The following is a 14,489-nucleotide window of genomic DNA, read 5'->3' on the forward strand; positions in this document are numbered from 1 at the left end:
GTGGGCGTGGACCAGCGCACTTGATATCGTCGTGCTGGCGCTACACGCAGCCTAAAGCATTACAACCACGCCTTTTAAGCGTAAAATTATGTACCGTCATGCTCATTGGATAACTGCAATAAACGAATCGCACGCTTGCCTTTTTAGCTCCAATTCCAGTGGTCCCGCAAAACCAGACGAAAGCCAAACGCTCTGCCCCCCCCCCCCCCTCCCTTCATCCAGTCTGTCTGTCTCCATTATAGGCTATTATTCCATATTATTATGCTTCTCAAACCAATCTAACTGCAGTTTAAATACTGCAAGCATGTAAATACGCTACACTATAGCAAGATCAAAGTGAAAAGAATGTTCTAAAGGCATCAGCTAGAAAAATATAGCCTATCCCTATATGATGAGATTAATTTTATATTGGTGAAAGTTTGTCCAGAACGATATCGTTTTCTCTCCCCTGCTGCAGGTAGAATGATGCACATAAATATACCCTACATTATGTAAAGTCATTGCATAAATGTGTTTTTATTGTAAAACTAAATGTGAAGTAGGGCCAAGTTATTGGAGCTGACATCACAGTAGAGCACATGACAGTAGAAAGCGTTCCGCAGCGCGTTCCGCTGTCACTTATCTAAATCACGTTAAATCGATAAGAGATATATATAGGCCCAGGAGGACATATATGTTTCACATAGGGTGGTGTATTTATTTCGATGTTTCATTTGGTCCAATATTGAAATGTGTACAATTGCAGGTTGTGTTACCATTACACATTAATTTAGATCGACCTTTTATATCTATTTCGCCTCATTTGGTTGCTATTTAGTAGCGAAATGGAGAAGCACAATGCATGCTGGGACAGGCCAGACAACTTACAACTTATTTTTCCTATATGGGAAGTGTGTTGTGCCTGTCTAAGCGAGGGAGTCAGAGAGAGAGAGAGAAGGGTGACAGAGAAGAGGCAGAAGAGCACTGGCGCACTGAATAGGCCTGGTTTTCAAAGGCGCAAAGCGCTAAATTTACGCCAGGTGCGAAGATATCAGTATGCCGAGATTTAAGGCCGACACGCCCACTTTGGCCCATTCTGCGACTGCGCCACGCCCATTCGGCCTAAAGCGCATTTGGCAGCGTAAAGCCATATTGATATCGTCCCAAAACAGGCGCAAGGCACGTTTTTTTGCGGTTAAGGCCCGTTTTAGCGCCGAAGGCCTGTGGGAGAATAGGGGGCCATGTCTTTTGAAATGTTTTATTGTGCTGCAGAATAATGTCAAGCTGCACTATAGTCCAGGCAAAGTAACTCATTTTGGAACCAAAAAACAAACTAATTGTAAAATAATTTTTTGCAGCTTAGATCATTTCTATGAGGTGTCCAGAACAACATACTAAAAGTCCTAAGAAATCCTAATTGAGGAAATATGTTTAATTCTCATCAATCCAAGATGTGTGCCAGTAAGGCCAGACAACAATACACCCCAATGGGGCTATTTTTTCCCTTTACTCCTATCAAAATAAAACTTTATACAATGAAAGTATCCATGAAAAGTAACATTTTTTGTATTACAAGTTTCTTTGAAAATTAATTTGAATATGCAAATGAGCTATACACTAATCGAATGTAGGCTACCCAAAATATACCCGCATAGGAGTAAAGGAAAAGATGAAGCCTATCACAATCAAACCTCACACAGTGAAAGTATACATGAAAAGGAACTTTTTTGTTTTACAAGTGTTGGGCCAGACATATTGAAGGAACATTGATATTGAATGAGTATTGATATTGAATTAACATTGATATTGAATTAACAGTGATATTGAATGAAAGACATGTTGAACGAACACTGACATTGAATGAAAGACATGTTGTTTGAATACTGGCTGGTCTATGTGGAGACAGTGGGAGCACACAACCCCCACATACCTGGCCATTTGGCCAATTTGAATACCACACCCGTGATAAAAACCACAGGGAACCGAGCCGACTCCTTTTGTCCCACAGCAGCGAGATAAGGTGAACCAATCGGTGTGCCTAAACCACAGCAAAGACACGCCCTGCACCCCAAAACATATACAGGTTTGAAGCCTGAAAACTTCAGTTCTAAGTGACAAATCGTCGCAACAGGACATGCGGTTAGCTCGAGACAAACCGCCCTTCCCCCCTCCTCGAACCCGAGCAGCAAAGGCCGCAACCAGGCCTGACGACCTCTACATCAGAGCTAAGCTGGCTGTGATATCCTGAAAACGACCCGCATCGCCTAGACCAGGCGTGTGCCCTCAACCCGAAGAAGCGAGCTGTGAGATTCCCCCTTTCCTCCACTGAGACGACAGCAGATCCAGAAACCCAGCGTGGCCAGCTGGGTTCGACTGCCGGCTCTCAATCCTCCGCTCCTCCTTCCCGGGACAGCGGACGCCCGCTACACCAGCATCCCCCCTCTCCGCCGGAGGAACCGTGCGAGACCGACCATAACAAACCACTGCATCCGCGTGTGCAGAGCTAAGCGAACAAGCCAAGTAAGACTGAATTGATCACTCAAGTCCGGGCTTAGAATTGTTTAGAGTTAGATGATATATATCTATAGATATACATGATTGACTGATATGATACTGTAAATGAATCTGTGACTGTTTGTGTCTGACTGTAATTGTGCGGCATATACCTGCATTACTGAACCCGAGTGTTTAAAAGCTAGCCATTTAATTCTTCACCGATCCCCGGAGGGGATCTAAGATAGCCAACGAGCCGAGAGGAGCTTATTTTGCCAGTTCAAAGCCGGTTAAAACTAACCGTGGCGAAGCAAGCGCCTCGCGGCCCCGTTTTTATCTAGACAGCGTATTTTCTCCCCCACGGGCACGTGCGTAAGCGCGGGCACGAACCTTTCCCCTATAAATACACACACACATAGCTACTAGTCGGCTAACCTCCATTTTGTGCCGAGAACACACTCCCTAAGTCTCCATTTTGGGCCGATCGCCATTTTGGCCCGAGAACACACTCCCTTATCCTCCATTTTGGGCCGATCGCCATTTTGGCCCGAGAACACACTCCCTTATCCTCCATTTTGTGTCCAGTCGATCCTTCCGGGTCGGCCATTTTGAATAGAGGCTAGCGAGCTCCCCACACACACACACTCACACACACACACACACACACTCTGCCTCCCTCTAGTGTTCATCCGGTGCCTTACACTTTCGATGCAGACAAATATCCCCACCTCACACTTATCGCCCATGCATTGAAATGTTTAGAATATAACTTAGTTATATCTTAAATTAATTGACTGTATTGCCAATACCTCTCTTTTATTTTATATATAATAAATATTGTCAACTTTTATTAGAATTCAACTGTTTCAGAGTGACTTTGTGAGAATTGTGGTGAACTATTGTCTAAGGTTTAGGAACTCTCCCATTTCAGATTAGACTAAAGGTGATTCAGATTAGGTCCTGCAACACTGCAGGTGGTGCCCCTAGGTTAATCATTATCCAGGATTACATAATAAATATTTTAATAATTTTATGAAATATTAATAATTTTCGGATTATTAATATTTTATTTTACCTAGCTAAATTCACCCAAATAACGAGCACAACATTTGGAGCCCCGCCCGAGGCATCTTTCAGGCAGAGTTTACCACAAGTATCACAATTTTGGCTGAAACACTGAATTACCTAAATTGCATTGTGTAACCACTGAGCGCATGCCAAGCACTGAATGCTAATAACCTCCCAAAACAGCTTCCAGCCAGAACGAGCGGAGCCAGACAGAGCTACCACCGCTCAGACTGACACAGATTCAGACTGACACAGACGATCTAACACAGTTCAATTGTTTTGATTTAAGAACCCCTTATTTCAAGCTTGCATAGCGACTAACTCCTAACATTAGGCAACGACAGTTGAATTAAAACCTGCTTATATTTAAAATTCAACAATAGGACTTTCGCAAACACAGTTTGACTACAAGCCTATTTACGTTTGCCTCTCAAGTCAAGTTATTTGACATTCAAGCTACAGGTACGAGCTCCACCTAAGCTTAAGTAAAGTGCACTGACTAGCAGGTAAGATGTCAGAGCACAACAGCCAGAGTGCTGCTGCAGAGCCCTCGGCCCTATCCGACCAGCTGTTACATGAAGCGCTCATGACGGTGGTTCCCCCTAGCGGAGGACAGATCGAATATCTGCGGAAGCTCACACCAGAAGAATGTGAGAAAATGTTGGAAGGAAAAGCAAACGCCATAAAACTTGCAGGTAAGGTAGACGCTACCCTCCTGTCAGAGATGCTTTATCTTGTCCTCCACAGAGAAACCTTTCACAGGAAAACCAACGCACAGCTGCAGGAACGAGCAGCTGAGTTGGAAAAGCAAAAGGCGTATCTAGAGGCAACAGTCGAGGACCAAGAGAAGGAAATCGATAATTGGGAAAGGAGAAACGCCCAGAGAGAGGCGGACCTAGAGAGCGAGGAGGAGAAAAGGAAAACGGGTAGGTATGCAGCCAACCAGCTTGCGTGTTCGTTCCTCCCCCGACAGGTCCATAACCAGGAGCTACAGGTAATCTCGCCTCCACAGGTATCCTCATCCCACGTTGCCCAGACGCCTGCTGCACCAGCGCTATCGCGCAACGGGTCCGGTGGTGAGGTCGAACCCTCACTATATACCATAGACACGCCCGCCATGCCCGAGTCCCAGCCCAGGGGGGTCAGGGGACCCCAACCCCCATACGAGTCCACGCTTGTAAGGCCGTCGCATAGGCACGAACAAGGGGGGTCGCTAACCCGTGAGAGTGGCCACAAAAAGGCCGCCTGGGAACAACCACACTTCGAGGACAGTAGGACCGAAGCCTCCCCTCCACCAGAGGAGGGGGGGAATAGATACAGGCGCGACCATCCCCCGCACCCACGCCCGGACGACTGCCCCCCGCCCACAGGGCGGCGGGCAGACGACCGCTGGGGCAACGAACGCCTGGACGACTGCCCCCCGCCCACAGGGCGGAGGGCAGATGATCGCTGGGGCAACGAACGCCCGGACGACTGCCCCCCGCCCACAGGGCGGCGGGCAGACGACCGCTGGGGCAACGAACGCCTGGACGACTGCCCCCCGCCCACAGGGCGGCGGGCAGACGACCGCTGGGGCAACGAACGCCGCACCGACCGCCCGGACGACTGCCCCCCGCCCACAGGGCGGAGGGCAGACGACCGCTGGGGCGGAGGGCAGACGACCGCTGGGGCGGTCGTCATCCGACTCCGAGCCAGCGTTCACCGCGCGGGAAAGAGATGTCCGTGACCGGCGAATCGAGTCCTTCGCCAGGGACATAGAACGTTTTGACCCGGCGCACCGTGCCGCCAACATCGATCGGTACCTACGAGACGTCAGTCGACCTACCACGCGTGAGAGGCTCTGGTTGGTTTGGAAGACCACCACGAGCACCGTCCGCGATTTCATAGACGTACTTCCCAGTCGGACTCAAAAGAGCTACCGACTCGTCTGCCGGGCCCTCCGACAGGAGTACCGCCAGTACTCTGACCCGATCATCGCGCGAAGGGCCGCCGAAGCCATCAAACAGAGAGTAGACGAAGATCCCAGAGAGTACTTCAGGCGCTTGTCAGCAGCCTACTTCCAGGGTAGAGGCCCCCCCGTCGGGGGGGGGGGGAGGGAGATAGGGAGTTCCTCCTCACGTACATGTCGAACCTGCACGAGAGCATACGCTCCGGTGTAGAGACTCATTGCAGGCTCCTCCAGTCCACACTGAGCTATACGCGACAGTACGCACAGTTGGCATGGGAAGCCCGACCCAAGCCAACCAGGAAACACCTAGAGACCCCCCAAGTCTACCCAGTCATGGGAGACTATCCTCAGGAGGAGGAAGCCCAGCATAGAGAAGTTTACAGCGTAGAGAAGCCAGTACCTGACCGTCTCGCCCTAGAGGGCGACGAGGTGCCCCAGGTCCGGAAGCCAACCGCTCCTCGACACCCTGCACCCTCACACTTAAAAGACAGGCAGCCCAGCCATCGAGGTAGGGGTAGGAAGCAGGAAAGGGGGGGAAAAAACAACCAGGGACGCTCCTGGCAGGGCCAGGACTGGGTACAGAACCAATCAGGGAAAGCTCATCATCCCAATCAGGGACGGCACTGGCAGAACCAAGAGTGCGAACAGAACCAGCCAGGGAACTCCTACCACCCCAATCAGGGACGGTCTTGGCACAACCAGGACTGGGTACAGAACCAATCAGGGAAAGCTCACCATCCCAATCAGGGACGGCACTGGCAGAACCAAGAGTGGGAACAGAACCAGCCAGGGAACTCTTACCACCCCAGTCAGGAACGGCCCTGGCAGAGCCAGGACCAGTCAGGTAAAAAATCATACAAACCCAACCAGTATAAGAACCAGTCAGGGGACGACACCGACGGTAGGGAGAGGCGAACCACCGCGGAAGACCAGTCGACCCGAGACGCGCTGAACGCTTTAAGTGACACGGTAAAATCGTTCCTTGACAAAGACAGACCAGCTGACCCCAAGGGAGGGCCACACAAACCCCCATCCGCATGACTAGGCCGAGAGCCTCCACCTGCCGCCAAGGTTTACTTTGTCGAATGGGGGAGGGGACCTCAGGGACCTAAACCGCTCCCCAACACCACTTCTACACTTCCTCCTCACCAGTCTTCCCTAACCTTCCTGGGTGACCTTGTCCGCAAGGGAAACGCCCACCGCATCTACACCCCGGTTCTTGTAGGAGGGTGCATTCGCACCCTCGCCCTATTGGACTCAGGCTCCGAAATCAGCTTGATGTGCGCCAACACCTTCGCGACAATCCAAAAAGCCATGCTCGCAGCCAATAGATCGCCCCGGATCGAGCCTTGCAATGTTAGCATCACCAGCTACACTCAAGACCGATCCCCCATCATCCAACGGGCCCGTCTTGATGTCGCTTTCCAAGGGATGGCTCTGAACCACCCTATCCACATCTGTCTCCTTGATACTGAGCCACTCCTCATTGGCCAGGATCTCCTGGACCGGCTGGGTCCGCTCATTGACTGCCACGGCAAACGCATTTGGGCCCAGGTCCCAACGCCAAAACCCCTGGCGACAACAGGCCCTCGGCCTGTGTCAGACAACCAAGTCACGGTCGTCACGGAGGTCGAAACGCCCCGCCCGGCAAACCACCGTGCGGGTGAACCCTCCGTGCCGCCACTGCAGCCGCAACTGCAGGACCACCCGTCGTTCTTATGCTCACTGGTCAACTCCGACACCAACCTGTACAGCCCCCGCCTTGTCGGCGCCGTGCGCGTGAATGACATGGAGGTCCCGGAGGCAATCTTGGCTCTGTGGTCGGAGAAATCCGTCGTTAGCCAAGAATTGTACGATGACCTGTGTAAACAGGATCTGCTTCTCCCCGCATTCGCCATGCGAACCCATCGCCTTCTTTCCGCTGAGTCACCTCAGACCCTTCTTAAGGCAATCGGCGTGTGCGCTCTCACGATACAGATTGGACGGAAGCGGGTAGAACACTTCATGAGCGTAGTGCCCCGGCTTCAAACCCCACTCTGCGTGGGGGCAGACCTACTGGTCAGACTCGGCGCCCAATTGGACACAGTTAACCAAATCCTGTGGTCCCGGGCCGACGCCGCGAACCACCCATTGACCTGCGAACCTGAACGCATGACGTCAGGGCAAACCATCCCACAGGCATGTCAGGTCATAAACGAGTTCCGCGTCACGGTCCCGGCTCGAACCGCGAGTGTCCCCATCCGCCTGGTCATCAGCCCTGGGCAAACCATACCCGGCAGACAGGCATTCTTCCAGCCACTGCCCCGCTTCTGGGAACTGAACTTGACGATCTGCGGCACTCCGTTCCTTGAACTGGACAATCGTTCAGCCTACATCTTGGTGCAGAACCTGACTTACGCACCCATCCAAGTCCCGACTCGACAACCACTGGGGATGCTAGTCGACAGCTCTTTTCATGACTTTGAACTGACGGTCCCAGTCATGGGAGACCTGCCCACGTCCCTCGCTCGGGACGACACGTCCAGCGCAACCCTTTTCACGTATCCGACAAAAATGATCACAGTGACACGTCACGAAACCTTCCCCGACGAAGTAGTTCATAGCACGTCACTCAATGACAAGGGCGACCTCGTCATGTATGCCCTCACGGCCCGGCCCGGGCCTGACGATCCTGGCCCGGAGCACACGCCGCCGCCGCCCGACGAACCCTACCCTGGGTTCGAGTCTGAAGTCGAACAGCAGATCGCGAAAGCGGACGCGCTGACGACTGAAGACGAGAGGGACGAGTTACGAAAGTTGTTCCACCACTTCCTGCCGATCTTTTCCAGGGACGCTCTTGACTGCGGAGTAACCAAACTTCACACGGTCCGCATCCCAACTGATCCAAACGCGCCTCCCACCTTCGTACGTCAGTACAGGATCCCACTAGCCGCGTACGAGTCAATTCAAGAGATCCTGGATCAGCTACTGGAGAAACAGATCATAAGGGAGTGTAACTCTACCTACAACTCGCCTATCTGGCCTGTTTTGAAACCATCCGGTAAGTGGAGATTGACGATCGATTATCGATCACTGAACAAACAGGTACCGCTTTTTCGCTGGCCCATGATCCACCTGGACCAGGAGCTCCCTAAGCGAAAGGGAGCCCGCTTCTTCTCCACGGTGGACGTGGCTAACGGTTTCTGGACCATGAAGGTCGACACAGCAGACCAGTACAAACTGGCCTTCTCTTTCTGTAACCGCCAATACACCTGGAATCGGTGCCCCTTCGGGTATTCAAACAGCCCCGCTGAGTTCAACATCTTTCTCCACAAAGCAATGAGCGATGCCGCTGCCCGCGGGAACCTCATTTACGTGGATGATATCTTGATGCGAAGCCACACCTTCCAGGAACACTTGGCAGAGATCCACCACGTGCTTGACCAACTTGCTGCCGCTGGGGCCAAATTGGCAGTCGCCAAAGGCCAGTGGTGCCGTACCAAAGTCGAGTACGTGGGTCTGACAGTGGGCGCAGAGGGCATCGAACCCCAAGCCGCGAGAATTCGGGCCATCCAAGATATCAAACCCCCCACCAACCTAACAGAGGTCCAAAGCTTCTTAGGCGTTTGCAACTACTCGCGGCAATTCATCGAAGAGTACGCAGAGGTCGCAAAACCCCTCACGGAGCTCACTCGGAAAGACAACCCCTTTCAGTGGGGAGAACCACAACAGCGGTCTTTCCTCCTGATGAAGGAGAAACTGTGCACTGCACCTTGTCTGGCCTATCCGGATAAAGACAGAGAGTTCTTCTTGGAGGCAGGCTTCTCCTCCCTTTGCCTCAGTGCCGCTCTGGCACAGAAATATGACACTGACAGACGCGTCGTTGCATACGCAAGCCGACCGCTGAACGACGTCGAGGTCAAGTTCTCGGACTGCGAAAAGTCCCTCTTAACCACCGTATGGGCTGTGGAACACTTCCGCAGTTACATCGGGGGCCAAAAGGTGGTCATCGAGACCTGCCACCAACCCGTCACCTTCCTGAACAGCCAACGGCTGAGGGAAGGACGCGTGTCGAACAGTCGCGTTGCATCGTGGATGATGGCATTACAGGGTTACGACATCGAGATCAAGTACGCCCAGAACCACAAGATGGCACTGGGGCAGGGCTTGTCCGAATGTCAACACTGCGAGTGCGAGAGCGAAGCAAGCATGCAACCTCCGCTCGCCCCCACGCCAACGCTTCCATCCGACCACCATTACCACGACGACAATACCTGCACAGGCCTCCCCAAGGTCTACATTGATGGCTGCGCTTTCCATCACGAGAACCAAGCCCGGGCCGGCGCGGGCGTGGTGTGGGTGAACCACAAGATGGCCGAACCCGATCACTACCAACTCGGCCCTAAAACCAGTCAGTATGCGGAAGTCGCAGCGGTACTCATTACACTCCAGCAGGCCGCCAGGCAGGCCGTGAGACAGCTGGTAATATGTTCTGACTCCAACTACGCCCGCCACAGCTTTGTCTCACACTTCCCCTCGTGGAAAGCAAAGGGCATGAAAAATGTCCGCAACAAAGAGGTCAAACATTCTGAGCTTTTCTTGGCATGCGACCGCCTCGTCGCAGAGCAGGGAATGACCGTGTACTGGAAGAAGGTCAAAGGTCATTCCCAAACGTCAGGACCTGACAAGGACGGTAACGACGAAGCCGACCGCCTAGCCAAACTAGGAGCTGAACAGGGCACACCTTGGGAGTTTCAGGACGACTGGCTCCCGATCCCACAGGCCCACGCTGTTAACGCCATCACGCGACAGCAGGCAAGCGGTCAGAAAGACACTCCCACGACCTGTCTCCAGGCCGTGTACCTAGGTCGTCAACCCGACGACACAGACTTGGCTGACATGCAAGAGCGAGATCCAGCCATTCGAGCTATCAAACGGCTCCTCTCAGAGAACAGTCCTGAGGCTGGGTCACCAGCCCCAGACGACACAGAGGAGCTTCGAGCTCTCCGCCACCAACTCCCCTTCTCAGGATGGAGGGAGACCTACTGGTCCACTCAGACTGCGAGCTGGCAGCCGCAAAATGGGTGGTACCCGCCGACCATAGGGGGGTGATGCTGAGTCACGCCCACGACCTCCCCGTCGGAGGACACCGAGGGTACAAAGCTACCCTGGAGACGATCCGACAAGTCGCCTATTGGCCACACATGTCCAGCGACGTCAAAGCGTACGTCCAAGGGTGTCTCGTGTGTAGCCAATTTCAGCCGTCGCACCCGCTGAACCGAGCTCCTCTCCAGAAGAGGGGGGTGAAGTTCCCGTGGTACCACCTCCAGATCGACTGGGTCGGACCGGTACCGAAGTCATCTCGAGGTAACAAGTACCTCCTTTCGGTCACATGCGCGTTCACAAAATGGGTCGAATGCCTTCCGGCTACTAACGACACCGCAGTCACAACCGCGCTTCTGCTTCTGAACCACGTGTTCAGCCGGTGGGGCCTCCCCCTCTCTATCGACTCCGATAGAGGCACCCACTTCACCGCAGCCGTGACAACGTCACTATGCAACCTTCTGGGCATAGAGGTAAAGTTTCACATCTCCCACCACCCCGAATCCTCGGGCCAGGTCGAACGAGCGAACCGCACAGTCGTTCACATACTTAAGAAGTACGTGAGCGAGAGCAGAAGAGACTGGGACGTGAAACTTCCCCTAGTGTTGATGGCCATCAGGGCCACACCGCACCGCGCTACGAGGGTCACTCCTTTCGAGATGATAACAGGACGCGAAATGACTCTTCCGCTACACCTCCTGTACCACCCCGAGGACATCAGTGTCGCAACCGCATACACAGCAACACAGTATGTAACCGACTTGAGGGCCCACCTCAGGTCCACGTTCGCGTGGGCCCAGACAAACTTGGAGGCTAGCGCCAAGGGAGCCAAGGCCTACTACGATAGGAAGGCATCCCAACGCGAGTACGAAGTAGGTGACCAAGTCTTCTATTTCATTTTCGACAAGCCCGTGGGGGTCTCTAAGAAATTCCTCCCCAGCTGGGCAGGACCCTACGAGGTCATGCGAAAACTCTCCCCAGTGGCCTACCAAATCAAAATCGTGCGCTCAAGGCGCCCACCGGTCCTGAAATGGGTGCATGCGAACCAAATCAAGCCCCATCGACCACACCCATCTCCAAGGGGGGGGGCAAGCCCGACCCCGGAGGAGGTGAACACAACTTCATAGGGTAGCCAGGAAGTGCATGCCCACTCACTCCTCAAGCATGCACTAACCACTAACCTAGGTCCTCCAAAACCCTAGCGTTAGTAACCCAGATCCTCTGATTTGTTCCAGGATGAAGCTCTCATGGGTCCTCTGCATTTTCCTCGCACTAAAAGCCAGTCTACCACACGAGGTGGTCGAACCCGGACCACCGACTGGCATAGTCCTACAGGGGGTCCCCGGACTCCTGCTCACCCGCTGCCGCATCTACACCCAGAGAGTGTACGTGCGCTTAGACCCCTGGGACGTGTACCGTAAGCACGGCCCCGCACCCCGACTCACTGAAGGTGGGCCCAGCGCTACCCAGGTCCAAGACACGGTGGATCACGCAAAACAGACCACCGAACACATCCTCGAGCAACTCCAGAAATTCCTGGTGACCGAGAAAGATTTGAGCGGGCACAAACGCCCCAAGCGATTCCTGGGGGGTCTCCTCATGATAGCCGCTGCCGTGGGCTCCCTGTTCTCAGTGGGGGTCTCCGCAACTAACGCAGTCAGCATCAACACGCTGCAACGACACATGAGTGAACTAGAGGGTGAAATGCCAGAGATCCGAGAGAGCATCATTCTCCAACAAAGACTAGCACAGGACCTCAGTAAAACCCTTCAGGGCACTGTAGTTGCTGTGAACCTCCATTCTGTCCTCATTAACCGCACTGCCTACGCCCTGCAGACTCTAACCGACGTAGTCCGAGAGGACATGACCTTGGTGCGCGCGACCAGCAGGGCCGTAGCTAGCTATGAGGACGGGGAGGTCCGGACCTCCCCTAATATTTCAGAGGAATTTTTTTTTTTTTTTTTTTTTTTTTTTTTTTTTTTTTATAAAACAATCTGCATGGAAAAGCATGAAAAACACGGGATCGCTTTTATTTTGAAACGAAAGGCAGGTCAGGCAGGAAGTCATCTGACGCCGCGTCCGCGGTAACTTGATTCCGAGAGAGCAGTAGCATGGTGGTGAGTGATGACTGTCTGTCTGCCTGGCGAGATAATTGAAGGTGAGCGAGCTGCGAGACAGTGAGCGAAGTGAACGACAGACAGTGAGTGACACTGACAGATTTTTTAGCAACAACCAAGAAAGTAAGTGTCTAGTCTGTCTCTTAAGTAATGTTACCTGTGTGACACGTTGGGATGCTACTGGCTAATCATGCATGATGCCAATTGCCAAGCTCCCGAAGTCAGGTATGCAGGTGGCTATATGCATGGTTTCAGTTTCATGACCCAATAAGTAACAAAAAGAGGTGGTGTAAAGTTAAAAACAACAGAATATATTTTATTTTATTTTTCAATCGTTCCTATCAGGAATAAATAAATGTCCCTCTGTATGTTTTTTTTTATTATCGATGATGACTTTGTGTGTTGTGTACGGCTTGGGTTGTGTACCTGTGTTTGTAGGTGTCATTTTGATATGAATTTGGCTAAAACAGTTTGTGTTTGTTAGTTACAATTATGTTGACAGGAGAGCTGAGCAGGTGGTGACATGAAAGAGAATATACTGAATAATGACATCACAACAGTATAATCCTAATGTTGATTTAAAATGATATATTACTCTAAATATGGCTTAAAAAGGGGGGGAAAAAAACTCAATTTTTTTTCGGGCGCCGCCGAATCCGCCTCCCCTTGCTGGACCTCCCCTATTTCGGAACCCTGGCTACGGCCCTGGCGACCAGAGACTTGATGCAAGACCTTACCCGGGAGATAGCCTCCTCAGTCACCAGTCTGAGCGGGGGTAACATACCCCCCTACCTGGTCTCCCTATCTCTGGTTGAACAAATCTTAAAATCCGCCACGACCACCGTGGTCCAATCCTCTCAGGTACACTTGGCATATAGTCTTGGCAGTGCTATCCCAATCTTCGTAGACCCCCAGCGTCTAGAAATAGGATTCCTTATCAACCTACCAATCATTGAACAACAAAACATATACAGGTTGAAAACAGTGTTGAATGTTGGTTTCTGGAAGGGCGACACCCACGTGCACCTTGAGACACCAACCTTCATCGCGTACCACCCAGAGGACCCCTCGCTCACTCTCGTACCCAACCTAAACATGTGTGTCAAAACAAAGGACATCCATTGGGTTTGCCCAGGCAATCCCTTCATCAGAGATGTCACCAAGTATCTCTGCGGCCTGAGAGCCGGATCCACTGAGCAAAAATGCAAAGGCAGCATGTCCATTAAGGACGAGGGGATGGGTACCAGAGTAGAGCAAGCCGGTGACCGATGGCTCCTGAGCACACCTGCCACCGAAGCCCTAATGTCACATGAGCGCCATGACACAGTCACTAAACTGAGCCTGCCGAATCAGACCATGTTCCTCACAGTTCCCCAGGGAGCCACAGTACATATCGATGACACTGTCCTCCATTATCTCAACCCCGACAGACATGACGTGGACATTGAGATAATGGACGCATTCCAAGGTCACAATCTCACGATTGGGGACACCCTTCAACAGCAACTCCTGGCTGAAGGGACCAAGCGAGTCCAGTTCAGCGTCAAGCCGACGGGACTCACTACCACATTTGCCCAACACGCAAGCCGCCCATCGCAGTACCAAGAGCACCCCATCAGTCTGATCGCTATTGGCCTCCTCAGTGGCTGGGTCATCACCGCGTTTCTCGCATACATAATGTACAAATACATCCAGAAGCTGCAAGCTAAGCTAGAGTCCTACACTGCCGCAACACCACGCTTCGCCCTCCTACCAGGAGAAGGTACCTTAGCTAGCCCACAGCGTCATTAGAAACCCCACTA

Source organism: Poromitra crassiceps, assembly GCF_964638095.1.
Source record: "Poromitra crassiceps genome assembly, contig: HAP1_SCAFFOLD_85, whole genome shotgun sequence".
NCBI lineage: Eukaryota > Metazoa > Chordata > Actinopteri > Beryciformes > Melamphaidae > Poromitra > Poromitra crassiceps.